Source organism: Megalobrama amblycephala, linkage group LG6 (genome assembly GCF_018812025.1).
Source record: "Megalobrama amblycephala isolate DHTTF-2021 linkage group LG6, ASM1881202v1, whole genome shotgun sequence".
NCBI lineage: Eukaryota > Metazoa > Chordata > Actinopteri > Cypriniformes > Xenocyprididae > Megalobrama > Megalobrama amblycephala.
The window spans coordinates 2,695,646-2,717,671 of record NC_063049.1 but is presented as its reverse complement, the minus strand read 5'-3'; positions in this window follow the sequence as shown (position 1 = coordinate 2,717,671).

Sequence of the window (22,026 nt, the reverse complement as noted above, 5' to 3'; positions counted from 1 at the left end):
TCCATATTTTACATTTATTTATATGAATACAAGTTTAAATACCTTTTCAAAAAGCTGCAAGTAAAATTTCAGAGCAAATGTTTTAAAGAAACTGCCAACAGATTGATGGTGTTTGTAGCTTTAAATTGAAACACCTCTAACACTGTTGATGTTTCTCTTTCGGTAATGGTAAAGACCTTTGCCGTTTTCTCTCACAAAATGGTTTGGCTATTTGGCTGAAGAGTAGTTTAAGTGCTGCCCTCCACTCTGTGGAATGACTCGGTGAGATGAGCTCCTTTCAGTGCACAGTAGATCGCCTGCTGTGGTGTAAATATTGATGGTGATGGTCTCTTGATGAACATCCTGAATGAAAACATGAAACTGCTGCCTTTGATCAATAACAAATCCAACATACATGGCCTTTGGTTATTATGGAAGCTTTTTTTTTTTCACCACAGAATAAAAAAAGCATAAAAGGTAATTGTGACTTTTTATTTCAAAATTCTATTAATTAATTTATTTTATTTTTTGCAATTGTAAATTCACATCTCACAATTCTGACTTTTTTCTTTTTCCCTCTGAATTGTGAAATATAAAGTATAGAAATTGAGATAAAAAGACACAATTACCTTTTTTATTTTATATTCATGGCAGAAATAAGCTTCCATAGGTTCCACATGTAACCCGGGTAATCAGGTTACCAGTTAAAAGATTAAAAATGATTTAAAGATAAAGTTGAAAGCTAAGAAAATGAAGAAGAGAGGAAAGTTCCAGAAGGAAAACTGCTTTGTCCAATAGCGGCTCTCATTTCTGTGACTGACTCTCCTAAGAGCCAGTGTTAGCAGCACTCCCATAAGTCCCGCCCACAGACTGCGCCGGCGCTGCTGCACTGCCAGCGAGAGAGAGAGAGAACGAGTCAGAGAAGCAGCTGCACGGAACGGTATTCACGAACCCTCCATAAAAGCTGTTAATATAAAGAGAAAATAGATTGATTTGCCTTGGTGAGTCATATTTTAAGTCATATCATATTATATGAGAAAAGTCGCTAATTCAATAAGTACATTGACATGAGAAGTGATTATATATAGGCCGCGCGAGTACAGCGTGCGCAATAGTAATAGCACAAGGGCTAAAGCTAACGCACATGCAAAAATATTGAGCTAACGAAGTGTCAAAGTATGGTGTTTAAGTCTCAATGAGTTCAATAAGTGTTGAAATGATGAGCTAAGGCGAGACACTACAGGTGAATAGGGATTTTTTTTTTAAATTAAAAGATATCACTGTGAAACTTTTCCAGTTTATTACTGGCATAAACATAAGAAAAAATGTATTACAAATTTTGTGTAAATTTAGGTTTTAATATGCAAATGAGGCCTTATATACTTAAATATATGCTCATTTGCATACATTTCCAAAAACAAAATCTGAAAATTGGAATGGTCCAGGTTTAAATTTTTTGGTTATATTTGTTGACATATTAGATGAAAGGGCTTTTACAGAAGGGATTCTGGATATCTTATTTTGTGCTTTAGTAAATTAGAGAATACTGACAATAGCCTTAAAAAAAACTATTTTCGCCATGTTTTTTTTTTTTGAGTAAAATGACCCATAATTCAGGATAGGAATGATATATCAACAAATCCCTCTGTAAAAGCCTTCAGAATATAGTTAAGTATAAGTCTGGAAAAGTTGGTGCTTGTAGGTGCTACTGAAGTGGATATATCTGACTCTGAGAGTGAGAAAAAACTCATTTTGAGAAAACGGCCTTTAAAGTTTTTATATTGTATAAGTTCATTTATTTTTATTGAAACCCCCGACCTACAAACAAAATATATATTCAGTTTATTAATATCAGTATTATGTAATATTTAATACACATGGAAATTGATAAATGAATAAATTATTAATAACAATAGCCTTAAGCTGAAGAGAACTACCATAACAAACACACATAACAGCAGTCACAAAAACTGCAAACTTCTGCAGTACCTATCTCTCTCACACAGACTACACTCCAGCAACACACTACTACAGAACCCATGATTCTGTGGATCGATGTTAATTTTCAGCCCTGATCCAGCACAGTTAGGACAACACAAACACACGACTAATTCATACAATCGTGTGACGTGAATTATGAGCCATTCCTGTGTGGCGCGGCTGTCATTCCCAATCCCTCCAACACACTCTTTCCCTTTCCAAACAATAGGTTACGCGATGAGACACTCGATGATGGGGTTTCATCGTCTAATCTGTTGTTTACTTTCATTTTACTAGCTCTTGCAAGTGACAGCTGTTGCCGTATTTTGATTTCGGTGTTGTCGGCATTTTCTCTCAGGCGCAGAATAAACAATGAAGCGTGACGCCTGAGAACCAATCACGTAGTCGGAAATTCACATCGATCAATCAGATGTGGGTTTCGGCTGTAGATTCCCCGGCAAACTTTCGCGGTTGGTTATTTCTACAAAGGAAATGTCCATATTTGGATTAGACAGCGCTGTTAATGAGACTGAGAGCTTTACAATGATACGAGGCATAACATGTTTCTGTGAATGGAGACGGCACGGGAGCTCGCGTTAGAATGCTAACTTTTGGTGATTTCCGATAGAAATCTAAATGCGCAAGTTGACAAAATGTAATGAAATAACCACCTTAATGTGTAATGTTGACATATTTTTTATTTTGACATGAAAGCTTACATGTTAAGGGAGCAAACTGGCCCAAAATCTCAAAATTGACCACTGCATGAAAAAACGATGTTTCACCTGCCGTGTCTCGCCTTAATGTGTTATTTGAAGTGTGTACATGATATTTGTTGTTGATTGCTGTTTGAATTGGATATTAATTGTTGTTCTGCCTTGTTTATGCAAGGCTGGGTTTTTTTTTGTTTCTGTGTTTTTCTACGTGATCTGCTAGTTTCCTGTTTTGTGCTATAATTATTCCTTTTGGAGTGGAATCGTCTGTGCATCGGACGTGACTAAATGTGCGCAATGGCGAGCTACCAACGGACCTTTTCCCACTTTGAACTGTGCTTTGAATTCATCAACTTGTAGGAGAATTCAATTTTTTTCCCTTGTTTTTGGACACAAAAGACTTTTATTCGTCAAACTCGTTTGATATTTTTGCTTCAAAAAAGGAGAAACTGATCGAAAGAGTTCAACAACTCTTTGAACTGAATCACTTGATTCATGAACTTTGATCAACTGAGCTGTTTGATTCATGAACTTTGTTTGAACGAATCAATTAATGGATTTGTGAATTTTCAACTCTGATTGTTGATATACAGTTGATTTTGAAAGAGAAAGTGAATTGTTTAGAACAATTCTGAATCATTCAGTGCTTTGAGTCAAACTGAAGGTCTAATTATATTTCTTTTGGGTTACTGAACATAATATTTTGTTGAAGGTTATTTTATTGTAAAAATATCTTGCTCAAAGTCAAAGAAGCACACATTTCTGTTTTATTATTTTCTTTATTTGTGCATTTTGTGAAGAGTGTGAAACTTCAAGTTGAATTGGAGCTGTCAAACTGTGAATTCTTGGTTCTATAAGAAACAACAGAAGAGTTGGTTAACTGTTTTGATTCACTTTGTTACCAATTAATTGTTCATATCTGTGATTTATCCAATTGAAACCAACTACTAAAAGAAACTTTTCTATATTAATACAATTCATTGAACCAAACAAGTTCTTGTCAACCGTTTACTCACCTGCTGCGCTGCTTTCCTCTCTCCAGTAGACGTTCCTTACTTCTGATACTTATTGGCCCATACTGAATATCATTAGTAGTTTTAGCACATCAGTTAAGTAGCACGCTACATGCTACACACACGTAAGGGGGGAAACCATAGAGATGCACAATCCAGCACACATTCTTACTCCTCTCCCATACCTCTTCTTCTCCCTTGTCCTGATCCAACTACTCCTCTCCTCCTTCATCTGTTCCTCTCCCTTACCCAGACATTTTTTTCTCTCTCTGCTCCTCTGTGTTGTTCTGCATCCACACTGAACAAATCTGATTCAAAGAGTCATATTTTACTGTATGTCCATGTAATGAAAAAAACTTCAACACCTGCTATGCCTCCAGCTAAGATTGAAATCTGCTATTTCTCAATATTTCAGTGATCTGCTAGTTAAAAATGCTTATCAATTGTTTCAGTATTTGTTTTATATATTTTTTAATACTTTTGAGTATTAAACTTTGATATATTAAATTAATACTTCAATACTATTGTGTTGCTGTTGTTGCAGAAGTAGAGGTTTTATACTATGTTTAATAATTGGAACATTCGGCTTCTTCATTTCTGACTAGCTGTGTTTAAGCATTTACAAATAAAATGAGAAAGATCCATGATTTTGGTATTGGGTCAGCTTGTATGAAAAGAAAATTTAAGCATTTTAGAAACGTGTTAATTGACTGCATTTTGTGTGAAAACGACACAAATTGTGTTAATGGTATGGCCACAAGAGACAGATGTTCAGCTAAATGTGTTTAGAGTTTTGAAAATGTGACTACAGATTGGACAAAAATACGTTAGCTATTGAAAAACTAATATTTCAATTTTTTTTTTGTATTTTTGATAAATTCAGTGTGCACAAATTCAATGAGCATATTTTACTGTAAACTTGTGAACGGTGTATATTGCTAACATTTGATTATGCTTCACTTGATCCAAATGTTGCGTTGATGACTTGCGAAAGCATGCTGACTTAGATTTTGTTGCTAAAGTTGCTAAAGCAATTGATCTAAAAGGCTTTGGCATGGTCACATGACATACACAGCTCAGATGATTGGATAATAAACTACCATTGAGACAAATGGGAATGCTAATGGTTAGCTTTCTACAGTCACGATTCGGTACGATTTTGGTACAATAGGAAAAATGGTAACACTTTAGTTTAGGGTCCAGTTCTCACTATTAACTAACTATTAACTATGACTTTTATCTCAGTAAACCCCTAATTACTGCTTATTAATAGTTCGTATGGTAGTTGTTAAGTTTAGGTATTGGGTAGGATTATAAGATGTGGAATATTGTCATGCAGAATAAGGCATTAATATCTGCTTTATAAGTATTAATAAACAGCCAGTACTAATATCCTAGTAATATACATGCTAATAAGCAACTAGTTCATAGTGAGATTTGGACCGTAAACTAAAGTGTTACCAGACAAAGGAACAACTCCAAATAAACATGCAGAAACCTAAATCAGACAATCTGCCATTTGGGACTGCCTTCAGTCTGAGCTAACAAACTCCAGAGTTTTAAGACCATGAACACTTGTAAATGGTAGAAGAAAAAAAAAAAAACAAAACCAAAAAAAACCACTTAAGACGTCAATGTTAGGCAGTTTTTAAAAGACTGTTTTTTTGGTGAGGGCACAGCTTGAGACCCACCAAGACAACGCCAGAGGTTGTTTGATCTCCTGAGACAGAGAAATAAGACAGACCTTCTTCTTCTACAAAACCTTTGAATGACCTCTTAAACACAGGGTTGAAATCTCTTAAAACCCACAGATACTGCTTTTAAATATGAAAATGCTTCAAATCATTCCAAAATGATGACTAAACGGACTTGTAATCAAACATTGTACAACTGCATAATTCTATATCATGTCCTAAAATTCATGCAAATTTTGACCACTATTCTTGAGTGTGACTTAGCCTGTACATCAAATGCACAAATGATGGTTGTAAAAGCTAAACAAGAGATTTTAAATCTTTTTCTGTATTCCATTCTCTAATTGATTTGATTGAAAACTTTAGTTTTGCATTAAGGATTTGCAGTTAAAACAACTATTATAGACAGTTTTATAATTGTAATTATGAAATTGTGTATTTATATGTTTAAGTAAGTGATATATTTAATTATGCATACCACTGGTAAATATACTAGTTATTTTGACTCTTTGCTACTTTTCCTTTAATTCATCCAGACCAAGTCTAAATTCCACTATCATAGTGATAGTGAAGAATTGGGTGATTAGAATGAGACTCTCACTAAAGAAACTCTGAAAGCGAGACCTTGTTTACAACTCGCACTTTTGACATGTTCATCATGTGTTATTTTGTGTTATTCTGTTTTTCCAACAACCCTTTTCTCATCTTACAATAACACCAAATTCATCAGTGTTCTGCAAAGAAACACTCAACCATGATTGAAATAACATAGGAAATGGGTCATTTTTGACCCATGTGTGTAAAATTGATGTAGACATACAAAAACTGTTTGTTTATACAGTAAGAAAGAAAAAATGAACATAATGACAATCAAAAACAAGATATTTAAGGAATACCTGGAATAAATGAATGACCAAATACATTTCTTTGAAAGATTCAGCAAAGAAGCACTCAACCATGATTGAAATTACATAGGAAATGAATACGGGTCATTTTTGACCCATGTTGTGCATTAGAAGGGTAGTGATACAAAAATTATTTTTATTCAAAAAGTAAGAAAGAAAAAAATAAAATGAGGATTTGTGATGATCAAAAACAAGTTAATTTAGGAATACCTGGAAAACTGAATGATGAAATTAATTTCTTGCAAAGATATAGAAAATAAAAACTCAGCCGGGTCATTTTTGACCCATGTTGTGCATCAAAGGGTTAAAGGAAGTTTATCAATTGTTTTAATCTCGTGCTTAATAAGGTTTGTACGACCTAGTCTGTGGGTACATACTGAAGGCCAATCACACATGAGAGCTTTCAATTGACTCTTTACCTTGGTTGAAGCATGTGAGTTTTCCACCGCTTGGTCAATCAGCTTTTACTTTTCCTCCTCATGAATCATCCCGTCTTCTCCTTGTGCAGCATAAAATTGGACAGCAGCATGTTCATGCATTTTATTAAAACACATAGGGTGACTGGAGGTAGCATCCGACAAGTATATACGTGAGGCATGAAAATCGATAGTTAGTTTGGCTTCTTTGGGGAAATCCAATCCTAAGATGACAGGAACAGCCAAGTTCATATCGTCCATCACATAGAATGTGACCTCATGTTTCACTCCGTATATTTCACATCCCCAGAGTACTTTACCCTGAGTTTTCTGACTCTGGCCATTAGCGAGTATGAACGTTTGAGCACATCTGGTCAACTGCTCATCCTTCTTCCTCAATCTCTGCCATACTTTTTGCTGCATCAAAGAAAAGGTGCTTCTTGTATCAATTACAGCAATGAAGTACGAGTGATTTAAAATTATAGGAGCTTGCAGTACATTGTTACATTGAGAGCTAAAAGTGGGATCCATAAGCATGAGGCGATTTGGCTTACCTTTTCCACCTGAAGATATCTTCTTCTGCTCCTCATCTTTTCCTTGATTCCATCTTCTCTTGCTCTCTGCCCAGTCCTTCTCTATTTGTGTGCTGAAACTAACCAGATCATCAATTGTCTTTGCTGTTCCCCTCAACAGTGAAGCCAATCGAGGATTGCAGTTTCTCAATGTTGCTTGCACTAGCTAATTTTCAGACATTTTAGGGTTAATCTTTAGATACATCGCTCTGTAGTTAAAAGCAAAGTCTCTTATGCTTTCGTTAACTGTTTGTCGGTAACTTGCCAACTTCTGAGCAGCAACTTCTTTGTGGTCTTCATTCAGAACGAAAACATTCTCTTTGAATGAGGGACAATCTGTAATATAGTACGATCAATAAAATTAAACTTCTGAATCCAAATTACTAAAAGTAGGCAGTTCAACAGTAGGGAGAGAAGATGATGAAGAAGAAAGATATGTTACTTGCTTTGTGGTGTCATGTGGAACTGAAGCAATCTTGGATGGTGTTTGAGACATCTTATGAGAAGCAGCAGTGCTGGAATGCACGGGAGTGGACATGGTGGGTTTAATAGCTTTGAATTGTTGCTCTAGTTGTCTATCCCGCCGCTTTAAACAATCCACAATGCTCTGACTTAGTTCATCAATTTTGGAATAACATTGCTGTTTAACACGATCCAGCTCTCTCTGTAAACAGTAGTTAATTCTGTCTTCACAGGCTTTTAACTTTGTGCTCATTGTTTCTGTGGTGACAAATTCACTGACTCTGTGCTCAAGATCAACAAGATGCTCTTCAATACTACACATGCGTTGGGCATTTTCATCATTGCCGAATTGCAGTTCATCTTCATGAAACTCAAGAGGTGGAGGGGGTAATGGTAAATCGTCAGGATTAACAATATGCTCACTACTCTCTCTTTCTTCCTCATCTGAATCTAAATACAACTCACTAAAAGTATCTATGAGATTCGTTACAGGGTCTCTACGCTGCATGAAAGCTTCATCTGAATAATCAGCGATGGGTGCTCTCTCTTCCATTGCAGATGATGGCTAATGATATTTGTTTATGAAGGGTTTTCAGTACCGTCGAAATTTATATTTTTTTAATACAAGGGACTCCGTAAAAGTTCAAAGCAGTCCCTGTTCGGGCGCCATTCTGTAATACCTCCCCTTTTAAAAAGATATTACTCAGAGGGGGTTCAACAGAAATTCAATCGGTACTGAAATTTAAAACCACTTCACCAAACAAATATACGGTTTCCTTTTCTATTTATTCACACCAGTGCAGTAATTGGCACAAAAATAAACAATAAGCAAAAAAAACTTTGTCTTTGTCTCTGTGCAGTCAATAAATGAAACTTATCGTCAATGACCAACTTCAGATGAGCTGGAATGATGAGTGATGAGATGAGTGCAAATCCACGATGTATTTTGAGAGCGATGCAATGATATAATCCAATGAGTGAGGAGTGAAGACAGTCAACGGCGTTTGGCGACTTGCTGAGCTAACCGCTGAGTTTATTAGGCCACGCGCCGTAGCCTCGCTACCGCGTGGTCTTTTCCCTTTCACCTGCTTGTGCTACCCTGGAGACGTGTACAAGTATTATCGTGACAGCAATGAATCGAAACATTTGGTAGAAGAAACAAAAAGTCCTTTCTACAAAAGAAAGCAAAATAGTTCACATCAGTCAAATGTTTCACAAAAAAGTCATGGTTGGCAACTACTCACATTGAGCGTAAACTCTCAACGAGTTCTCAAAACAGGACATTAACATGAGTAGAATTAGGTAGCGTCAGTTCAACCATCCATGCGGTTTCCCTCTACCGAACGACCTGACTTGCTCGTATGTAAAAAAAAAAAAAAATACAATAATAATAATAATAAAAAAAAAAAAACTGGTAACGTTTAGACCCTTACAGTTTAGATCATACATAATTCATGTAAAAAATATTCATCTACAAGCAAAAGTGCCTTAAATCTCCTTTATGTTTTCCTCTTTTTCTTGTTGAATGTAACTCTTGCATTTCATCCCTCAGGCTTATAAATATCAAAAAAAAAAAAAAAAAAAAAGCTATTTTTTAAAGATATTTAACCTTGCCATTATGTTTTTTTGTTTTCTGTATATATAATCTCATACAATGACGTACGCAAACCCATATATATATATATATATATATATATATATATATATATATATATATAAAAAGAAATGAGCGACAGGTGCGCTAACACCTCATAGCATCAGTAACTCGACAACCCTACCTAGTACGGTTTTCCTCAGTGTTTGCAATGTCTGCACAAAGGAGACGTTGGCCTGCTCGAAGATTTCGCCTTTAGAGAAGACTGTTGACTTTATACTCGAAAAATGTAAGTATTACTGCTTAAAAATTGATTACCCCAGAATGAATTGCATTGCTAGCCCACCCCAACACTTATGCACAATAATAATGAAAATGTCAGCCAATACTTAATATTACCTTTTTTCTACTGAAAATTGTTTTAGTAAAACAAGCAAAATGAAATTTGTTTTGTAATATGACATAGTTATGCATGAATACACGGTAGACAAATGCAACCAAGGTGAATACATCTGTAACGAAGGCGGGACTCAGGTAGGGATCCAAATGCAAAGCTTTATTTACAGTGAGCGTTGTCAACAGGCAGGGTAAACGGGAACAACAAGGAACAGGCAGAATCGTAGTCAGGGTGCAGGCGATGGTCAGGACAGGCAGCAACGGGTCAACAGACAGGAAACAGGCAGGAACGGTAACACAGGACAGGCAGACAGGATTAACGCTGGTAATGCAACACAGGGAAAACAAGACCTAATTATATTTTATAGTCTAATGACTGACTGGGTGTGGTGATTATAATAGGAAGTGGCAGAGAGGATGATGGGAGATGTAGTCATGAAGGAACAGACGGTACATGACATAACGTGAACGCGTCCTCGCGGCGTAAAAGGAACAGCTGAATGGGTGCATTGGAACCTGCAGCAGACAGAAACGGGGTAACCATCAGCACGGCAGGTAGGTGGCTCGGGCGGCCTCGGCGGGTCATGGCTCGGGCGGCCAAAGCCAAGGGCGGCCACGGCGGGACAGAGTAAATGCATGTTGGGTCATATTAGTGACAAGTCAACACCACATAAACTGCCCCCCCCCAAAAAGTTCATTCAGAGCTTTATTCAAACTTATTTTTCTAACAATCACGTATTTACAGGCGGTGAACTCCACATCCTACTGCCATCTCAACACAGCTGTTCTGGGCCAAGACAGGACAGACCAGGAGAGCAGGCTGGCTTTATTTTGATGAAGCAGCTGACCACTGTGCCCACCTTCACCTGCCTTTGCTGTTGTAGTGATTTATGGTCTTAAACATTAATATTTTGTACTAATATTAATATTTAAATTTTGGTCACACATCACCTAAGGTGAGTGTAAGAGTGTCAGATGATTCCTTCCTATATTATGGGGCTCCAGTCAAGGAATTTCACCTTGACAATAAAGAACAATCATGATGGAAGATTGTTGACTGAATTAGAATTATATAGAATTAGAGGAAGTTATATAAATTAGTGACCAATCTAGGAAGGATTTGTCATCTGGACCAATCTGAAGGATTTAGTGAGCATTTGGGCGAGCTTGTAGAGCAGGGGTTGGCAAGCAAGGGAACAACAAGGAACAGGCAGAATTTGGCATCGGCCAAAAAAAACAGGAAACAGGCAGGAACGGTAAATGAAATAAAACCAAAATTTAAATCCTAAGAAAGACAGGAACAGACGGTCATGACAACATAATTTTCAGTCAAGAATAATGTATGGATAAATTAATGAAATAATTATATTTTATTTACCAATAATAGGAAACAGAATACATGGTGAAAGAATGTAAAAGTAACCATCATAATAAATAAATGCATATACAAGTCAACACCACATCAGAGCTATCAAACTTATTGTTCCAATCACGTATTTACAGCGGTGAACATCACCCACCAACACAGTGTGTCTTTATTTTGATGAAGCTGACCACTGACCACCTTCACCTGCCTTTGCTGTTGTAAGGCACTTTATTTTGTACTAATATTAATATTTAAATTTTGGTCACACATCACCTAAGGTTGTAAGAGTGTCTCCATGGGGATCGGAATCCCTTGACAATAAAGAACAATATGGAGTGTTGACAATTAGAATTATATAAATTAGAGGAAGTTTGCAAGCAAGTGGCATCGGCCAAAAAATAAATGAAATAAAACCAAAATTTAAATCCTAAGAAAGTCTTAACAAAGAGCCACAGAAGGTGCTGGTTCTATCTCCGCAGCCAACCACCAGTGTGTCCTTGAGCAAGGCACTTTACTCAGGTTGTCCATGGGGATCGTCCCTTTAATAAGTGCCTTAATTCGCTTTGGATAAAAGCATTTTTGTAAGCCCTTTTTTGTAAGTGCCTTGGGCACAAACATTTAATAAAGCTGCTTATTGCTTAAAGGGTTAGTTCACCCCAAAATGAAAATTCTTTAATTAATTACCTTCATGTCGTTCCAAACGCGTAAGAATTTCATTCATTTTCAGAACACAAATGAAGATCTTTTTGATGACAGAATGCTGTCAGATTTCCTTCCATTGACTACCTTTGTAACTACCATTTTGTGCTTCAAAAACTTCATAAAGAGATCGGAAAACTAATCCATATGAATCGAATAGGTTTAGTCCAAATTTTCTGAAGAGACTCAATCGCTTGTTATGATGAATAGATTTAATTTAACCCTCTACCGCACGCATTATGATAAATCTAAAAAAAAAAAAAAAAAATATTTGACTCATTTTCTTTTCTTAGAATGGCTTAACTTAAAGTGCTGTAAAAAAAGAATTTGGAAAAAAATATTATTTTAAGGTACTTTATGATATGTTGCCATATGGCAACAAATGTACAATAGGTGGAAATAACTTAGAATAAGTGTAAGTGTATATAGTTGATATTTTTCCTCAGAAATGTTGTTTGTATTGAATCAATTGGTGCTATTATAAGCTTTAGCAGTAATTATAAACAATACCTTATACTTATTTTCCAACATCTTGTGCTTTTCCATTCTCTTTTGCTGAATAATGCTTTATATTCTTTACAATTTAATTACATTTTTCATGAATATTATTTAAATTGCAAATGTAGACAGTTAAAAACAAATTTAATACTGTTCATCATGTATCATAAAACATTGACATAAAACCAAAAACATTGCAGTTCATGAAAATTCAACATTACGCAATCTTATGAGAGGAAGGTTATGAACATGAACCCCCCATAATCCTTGAAACTTCACCTTTTTTCTGTACGAAACTTCAAAAAGCATTTTTTTTTTTTTTTTTTCAAAGAGGTGAGACACATGTACACATTACATTTGGTGCACTTCACCCTAACAATACACTTACAGCCACTTGCACCTGCCTTTTTGAGACACCATGGTAGGCCAGTGGTTGGTCTGGGCCAGTAGTACTGGCTGTGATGGCAGATCTCTGATATGATTTAATCCATAATACAAATGCCATGGCAGTCCTTAACATACGACTAATCAACATTATATCACTAGCATTAATGTTTTTATTGTTATAGCTTAACAGGCTGCAGCTAACTTTTGCTAGCTAGCTAACCTATTATAATAATGGTATTCCATTACTGTGCAGTGTTGCCATATGGCAACACAGACATTTTCTCGATTTACCAAAAACTAATTTCATAAAAACTTTTTTGAGTGGTGAATATGTCATCATACCTTACCTGAGATGATGTTAACATTTTTTTTTTTTGTGAATGTGACATGGGCGGGTCCTTGTTTGTTACTGACGTTTTAGTTTGCTTTCAGCAACTACCGACAAGAGACAGCAGTCTGTCAGATATCGCGTCACAGAAAAAAAATGCATGTGATGTGACTTAACCAAAACACATCATTGGCTAAACTAAGGTCTTCTCTTACCAACAAAAAAAACGAGAATGTTCTCTGAAAGAGACGGTGGCAAGGAAATGAACACAAAGAGTATGTTGCCAACACTATGCGGTAGAGGGTTAAGCTTTTACTCTCATGTGAACCATTGATCAGTGAACATAAGCAGAATCTCAGCCTAACCTGCAATAACACAAAAGAACAAACTTCTTCTGGAAACTCAAACATCTTGTGTGACCAATGTGTTACGCAGCACATTTGAGCTTCCGGAAGAGGTTTGTTCTCGCGCATGAAGTAGGTTTGGATGAGCTTCTGCTTATGTTCGCTGATGTTTACATGTAAGTAAAAGCCACGCACAAGTCGGTGAGCCTGGTGAGCCCTTCTCGAGTACCCGTTGGAGCCCCGAAGGAGGAAGTCCAGGTGAACGGTCATCGTGTTTGATCCATTCTAGACACGGGCAGCAGTGTCAGCCTCATCCAACACCAGCTTCTTAGAACCACAAAGCCTGGCTGGTCCCTCCTCCCAATCACCTGCGTTTATGGGGACGCAAGGTATATGCCAGCCCAGAGAACACATTGCAAGGAATAAGAAATCACTTCCACTGGCCACTGAATTCTGAAGTTCAACGGGTTCTGCCAGGCCTGTGCAGTATGCTAACGAACTGCTGCTTTGACAAGCTGCTGCCATCACCCAGGAATTTTTTTCCCTTGTTAGCCCTTATTTTTTAATCTTGTTTACTCTTTCCAACAGACTAGGCCACCCCCTTTATTTCCCGGGTCATGACTGATCTGTGTAAGTTGCTGCAAGTGAAACTCCATACCTCAGTGTACCACCCCCAGACAGGTGGCCTGGTGGAATGCTTTAATCAGACCCTCAAGCAAATGTCAAAATGGATGGTCACTGAGGATGGGCGCGACTGGGACTGAATGAACCCCTATGTGCTCTTTGGGATCTGAGAAGTGCCACAAGCATCAACCGGCTTTAACGTTTGAGTTACTGTTTGGTATATAAATCTATAATCTACTCACAAAATAATACATTAATTATGTAATTTATTAGTTAAAGTGCTGTGATCACTGAAGCACGGTTTCAGAGTTCAGCAATGGCCAATTGTACATAGACAGCATAACCTTTGTAGGCTGCCAACCTTGATTAGATTGGACAGCTGCCTTAAACTGAAAGAGAATGAGTGGTGATATACAGAAAGAGCTGTCAGTTATTCTGTCCCCCCTATTCTACTCTCTCATATACTCCTTTTAATTATACAGGCAAGCACTTTGCCAGGGCACAGAGGAAGGATGATCAATCTTTTCATCTAATCTGGAATTATACTGCAGCATTATATTCATAATTAAAAAGAAGATTAATAGCATCTTTAAAATATGACCTACATGAGGGTATAGAATATAGAGTTGTTTGGTAAATAGATACACAGCAGTTACTGTATTTGGTGCATGGTAATTCTACTCTCTCATATACTCCTTTTAATTATACAGCAGATAGGAATTTAATTAATGGCGGGCATTTCACCTACATCTGACCTTCCAGTGGTATAGAAGCTTGCTTGGGGGAAAAACAGCTTAGGGAAAAAGCAAGTCACAAAGATGAAGATTTATATGTTTGGTTAGACTTTGTGCTAACTGCATTGAATTTTAAAATTTTTCCTTTAGAGTTAATACATGAGTGCACATCATAAACCAAAAGTCAATAAAAAATGTGATGTCATAAATAAAGTTGGAAGTGTAAAGTTGAGTGCACTGCTAAATAAAAATTACTGTCAAAATTTTCCCCCAAATGAATATATGTGACAGAATAGGTGACCATTCAGACATTTATGGTGGGCTTTTGGGTGTATCTACTGTCAGAAATAAGGTGTTAACCAGAATTTTATGGACTACTTTAGGGATAAATAAGAAACCACATAAATCAGGACAATAGCGGAAGGTCTGTCTTGCAAGAGAGACTAATGCCAGTGACCCTCTCATAATAAAGCCCATATGAAGGCCAGTGTGTGTGTATGTGTATGTGTATGTTGGGCAGTTTTCTTAGCAGAGAGCTGTAAATATAGTGTGGGTGGCTCAGAGCTCATTGGAACGGAGTCAGTGCTGAAATACTGATCTCCCCTCACTCTCAGCCATCTACATTACTTTCAGCATAAATCTCCCCCTAAACTGCTGAGCTACATGTTCAGAAGCAAAGTGTTCAAGCTGCATGTTCAATGCTTAATATTCACTGCAGTAAATAATTTTTGCCACAGCATAATAGTGGCCAGTGTCGCAAGTCACCACCATAGATGGGGTAGAGGAGATTCTGGAGACTCTTAATATCATCCAAAATATAAAACAGAAATGCTTTTTTGAAAGGTCCGGGGAGCTTTGAAGTTTTGGAAAGGACTGTCAAGAAGGATAAAGTCAAAACTCAATGTGTGTAGGTGTGCATGCTTGTGTGTGGTTTCATTAATCTTGGTTCTTGTTTCTTCTTGTCTTTAAGACAAAAAAAGTGTTCCAAGGTTTTCTTCCTAAAGAAAGGTCTTCCTTCCAAAACATTGAGCTCTATGGCATAGAGCTATTAAGTTATCTAACAAATGAAGTACCTCTATTTTCTCACGTCCTTGATAAGTCCCATTTGGATGGCTGGTAACACTTTAGTATAGGGAACATGTATTCACTATTAACTATGACTTTTCCCTCAATAAACTCCTAACTTACTGCTTATTAATAGTTAATAAGTTAGTTGTTAAGTTTATGTATTGGGTAGGAATAAGAATGTAGAATAAGGTCATGCAGAATAAGGCATTAATATGTGCTTAATAATTACTAATAAACAGCCAATATTCTGGTAATATGCATGCTAATAAGCAACTAGTTAAAAGACCCTAAAATAAAGTGTTACCGGATGGCTTGTATTGCCCAGTACAAAAGAGAAATATTTATATGTTTCAACATACTGTATTGACCAATTCTGAAGGGCAATTATTGGTTTGCAGTGCTGCCCTTCTGCAAAATGTTTTTTTTTTTTTTTTTAATTAGTCTGTTTGTTCATTTTGCCCAGGTAGGCCTGTTGTTCATTCATTCTATGTATTTATAAAGCACGTTTAAAAACAACCATAGGTTTACCAAAGTGCTGTATGTAACAATATGCTGTATGTAATTAGGTAATCGCAAATATCAGTCACAACTTACCTAACAGTGAGGGGCACACAGTATTTAAGAGCTGGTTTGTTTCCCTCCTGTGATGCGTCATGTCCGGCTGTTCCCCTTCCGTTCGTGTTGTTGTAGGTAGGTGCATTAGCATTGCTTCTGTATGTTATAACTTTTTTTTTTTTTGTACTAGATCCATGTTTCTGCTTACCATTTATGTTAGAGTGACAAATCTGTGTGACCATATTTCCCAGTTTTAGGGTATTGTTAATATTTCTCTGGGTGAAATTCCTAGGGTGGTGTAGTCGATTGATTAATTACAATAATATGAGCTTGTGATCAATGCCTGTATCACTACATCACATGTACATAAAGTTAAAATATAAAGCAAATAAATATAAAAAAACAAAACAAATAAAACAATACAATAAAACTATTATAATTCACTTTTAACCCACTTACATATAATATGTTCACACTTACATATAAGTAGATAGAATGAAGGTTATGCAGAGCATTCCCACTGGTTGTGATAAGAGTAGTTTGGACTAGAAGTGAAGAGATGGGGTGGTGGAGGGATGCTGATAAACTGTCAACGAACAGAGGTAAGTCTGCTGTATATATACCTCTTATCATTAATTGGGTTGATTAACTAAATGCGCTCCTCTCGTGTTAATTAGGTTAGTTTTCTGAACACGCTCCTCCCAAATTTTGTTAATGAAACATCATATTATTTGTTCAAATAAATAAGATTTAAGCCTGGCTGCTGCATTTTGTACTAATTGCAAACATTCCATGGACGAGCAATTGATTCCATAATAGAATGAATTGCAATAGTCTAAATGAGAAATAACAAATGCATGTATTACTTTTTCAAAAGTCTTCATTGATAAAAATGCTTTGACTTTAGCCAGGTGATGAAGATGGAGAAAAAAAAAAAAAAAACATGACTTAACGACTCCATTTATCTTCTTGTCAAACTTTAGGCTAGAATCAAACCAAAAACCTAAATTTTTCACACATGGGGTATCCCAATGGGTTAAGTAACCAAGGTCGTGATTACTGCCATTAAAACCATCACTAGATCCAAACAGAATCACTTTGAAGTCAGGGAGGTTTTTGTAAGCCATAATTTAAGTTCCTGAATACATACATGCATGCATGCAGAGCTCCTAGTGCATTAGTGTCATTAGGTTTATAGGAAGATACAACTGAGCATCATCAGCATTTAAATGGAAAGAAATTCCGTATTTATGAAAAATCGAACCCAGTGGCAGTGTACCCAGTGTATATATAACATAAAAAGTGTCGGAGCAAGAATGGAGCCCTGAGGAACACCACAAGTCAGAGGAGCGGTGGAGGAAGTATTTTATTCAATATGTACAAAGATCTTTCGATTAGTTAAAAAGGACCGGAACCATTCAAGAGTAGTCCCTCTAAGGCCAACACAATTTTTTTAAACGAGAAATTAGTACATTGTGATCAACCAAATCAAAAGCTGAGCTGAGATCTAGTAAGATCAAAGCAACAGCATTTCCAGTATCTGTAGCCAGTAAGATGTCATTAAAAACTTTTAAAAAAGGGCAGATTCTGTATTATGTAATTTCCTGAAACCAGATTGAAAAGTTTCATAAATGTGATTCTAACTCAAAAAGGTTTGTAACTGAATTAACATCGCTCATTAACATTGATTAACATTCTCCAAAATTTTAGACATAAAGGGTAAATTAGAGATTGGTCTAAAATTGGATAGAATATATGTATCTGAAATAGATGTCTTTAAATTTGGAGTAATTTTTTTGTCACAAATATCAATTATTTGAACAAATAACCAACCATCTCTTTAAAATTAACACTTTCTTGAGGTGAATACAAAAGAAATTAATTGACATGCTTTTAAACATGCTTTTTAAATGGCACATGAGTTTTGGCAACAAGACTGAGAAAACATTCATCCATATTCTACTTTGAAACCTTGTAAAAAAAATAAAATAAATAAAGTTACGTGTGATTGACCAATACACATTTTGAATAGTTAAATATGTGTAGTATTAGATTTAGTGTTGAAAAAATATAAAAAATAAAGTTTCATTTTGAAGAGTTTCAACAGGCAAATGTCACCCATTCTAAATCACCTTAGATGATTATTTACCTAATTAAGAAAGAAAATAATTTACCTGTTGAGAATGTGTTGACAGTCTGTGTAACTGGATAACTGCTGAGCTCCAGAAAATCATGATACGCTTCTAAATAGAACTGTTGCTACAGGTAAAGAACCTTTAAAGAACCATCTTTTTATAGAGTAAGCTAACATTAGCTAGCTAGAATAGAATGTCAACAGCAAGCTAGCTAATAGCATGTTTACCTTTCTCCCTAGTAATGGATTTCAAGATCAGTGTAGCCTTAGCCTAACATTCAAATATTATGTCTAGTTATCTTTTATTATATATCAAATATTTCCTGTGGTAAATACACACACACACACACACACATCGATCAGGCATAACATTATGACCACCTTCCTAATATTGAGTTGGTACCACAGCCCTGACCCAGAGGCATGGACTCCACTAGACCCCTGACGGTGTGCTGTGGTATCAGGCACCAAAATGTTAGCAGCAGTCCTGTAAGTTGCGAGGTGGGGCCTCCATTGATCGGACTTGTTTGTTCAGCACATCCCACAGATGCTTGATTGGAGTGAGATCTTGGGAATTTGGAGGCCAAGTCAACACCTCAAACTCGTTGTGCTCCTCAAACCATTCCTGAACAATTTTTGCTTTGTGACACGATGCATTATCCTGTTGAAAGAGGCCACAGCCACCAGGGAATACCATTTCCATGAAAGGGTGTACAAGGTCTGCAACAACGCTTAGGGTGTCAAAGTAACATCCACATGGATGGCAGGACCCAAGATTTCCCAGCAGAACATTGCCCCGTAGTGATTTTACTTTCGCCCATCCAAGGACGCAAAGTAAAATAGGGATTGGTACTCACGTCACCGCTGCTGACGTTGGGATTTACATAATCATAAGGTGTGATTATGGTTAAGATGTGATTATGAGTACATCAGATGACCACTTCCCACTTTTTCTAGTTCAGGGCACCAGTCAAGGTCTTTTACCCTGGCAGTATGAGAACAGTGAGAACTTTTACCTTGGCAGTATGAGCCCCCAACAGGGGCTTTAATTCATTTAGAATTAATGTAAAGTGGTCAGCTGATTTATCTGAAAGATTGGTGAGATTGCTAACTTGTAGAGCCTCTTCTGTATTATCAGCACATGGAAGACACAAGTGTAATAAAACACATTTTATTAACAAAAGATACACAAGAATAATTAACACAACTACTAAATGAATACCATGAATGATAAAGGAATAAAGTGCATATGATACATAGAATACAAGTGATTAAGTTGAGTGTGACTATGGAAGAGTTACGTTATCTTGTGGAAAGAAATGGTTTCTCTTAAAATAATAAGGTGGCAAACCTTATTATGCACCAAACAAATAAACAAAAGGTTATTTATTAATTAACATCAGCTACATTACATCTAATGAGAATTGAGAAATTATACTGATAATATACAACAATGCCAAGGTCTCTGGAAAGATGTTTGGTTAAGTGATATTAATGTTCCACATGGTTGAGTCCGATGACAGTGACATTTTCCACTGGTTGTGCTGGGTGACAATGCAGTGGGGAGAGGAGCCAGAATCTGTTTCAACAGCCTTGAGCACGAAGCTCTATGGGATGCTGATCTCCTGGAGCACCAAAGGATCTTAAAATCTGGAACACGCAGATGAGGCCCTGGTGTAGGTGCAGAAGGTCCTTATCAATCTGGAACACACAGACAAAGATACTTTGAAGTGACGATTTGCTCTCCTGAGCCTAACCTTGTCTCTGTGTGTCTTCTGCCTTTCTGGGCCAGACACACAGAACTTGGTCAATCCACTTTTGTCTCTCTGTAGTCATTATTGTCACTCTGGACGAAAACAACGTAGTATCTGTCAATGTATCTTTCTTTACAGGCTGGAGGCTCAGAAGATGGTCGTACCTGTTGCTGCCTCACTAGCTGTAGACTCTCTGGACAAACCAGAGGCTCAGAACGAGAATGTATCTGGCAATGTCTATCCCCGTACAGGACAGACTCAGAACGGGGTTGTATCTGTTAAAGTCTCAGCTTTGCAAGCTGGGACTCAGAACGGTATATCTGTTATGTCTTTCCCCTTTGAAAGGCAGACTCAGAATGAGGAGTGTCAGTTGAAAGGGTACCTTTATCCCTTTCCGATAAAGAGGAGATTGCAATTTGGCGCTTCTCCATTTGAGTGCTTGTGATTGGCTGCTGGCATCAGAGGGGACACACACAGTGTGGCCCACCCTTCTTTCCCATGTGGAATTCATTTGCATAAACACAAAGTTGGAAGTCTTTACAGTGTCTTTAAAGTTTACCAATGCATTTCTCAATTTCCAACCCACCACCAGAATACCTTTGGCAATATTTTAAACAAATAGAGACTAAACATGATGGAAAAAGATTGAACTGTCATGCATTCATTCAATTGTACATTAAGCAGCTGAATTTGTGTCAGATGTTGCACTACAAATAGCTGTCACTGAGAATACTTATTTATGTGAATAAGTATGAAATGGATGTGTGTAGTTTGCATCAGTTTAAAGTTTTCCAAACATAGTTATGAATGGATTTGGATGGATCCACTGTGATATCTCTTTCTTTCACCCACTGCTGCTGAGGCCCTGAGGAATTTTTTATGGCAGTCTCTGGCCAACCTTAGGAAGTAGTCTCTAGGTGGGTGGAAGGGCAGAAACTGCATGTGGACCAATGAGAAGTCCTGTCCTTCCCAGGCTTGGTACAAGATGTCTTCTTCTTGCCCTCTAAGAGGTGTCTGGATGTTGTCCTTACATCTTTATCTGATGGCGTTGGACAGTTTGTTTGTGTTAGTCCAACCAAGATCCAATTAAAATGTAGCAAAGAGAGGGGCCCGGCCATGAACTGGGCCCTGGAATGTGCTGTTCCCTACAGCCCAAAGCATCACACTGCCTCCGCCTGCTTTGCCTTGTTCCCATAGTGCATCCTGGTGCCATGTGTTCCTTAGGTGAAGCGACGCACTCGCACCCAGCTATCCATGTGATGTAAAAGAAAATGTGATTCATCAGACCAGGCCACCTTTTTCTATTGCTCCGTATAGCCACAGACCAGTCAGGGTGTCCATGCTGACCCTTGTCCACCGCCGAAAGCACCAAAAGTGGGCATGTGAGCATCAGAACTGGACCACGGAGCAATGGAAGAAGGTGGCCTGGTCTGATGAATCATATTTTCTTTTACATCATGTGGATGCCTCACTTACCTGGGGAACACATGACATCCATGGATGCACTATGTGGAAGGAAGGCAGGCTGGCGGAGGCAGTGTGATGCTTTGGCCAATGTTCTGCTGGGAAACCTTGGGTCCTGCCATCCATGTGGATGTTACTTTGACACGTACCACCTTCCTAAGCATTGTTGAAGACCATGTACACCCTTTCATGGAAACGGTATTCCCTGGTGGCTGTGGCCTTCTTTCAGCAGGTCAATGTGCCCTGGGCACAAAGCAAAAATGGTTCAGGAATGGTTTGAGAATTAAATTACATTACTGTTATTTGTTGTCAGACCACCTGTAAAAGTATACTAGTGAATCCTGTGT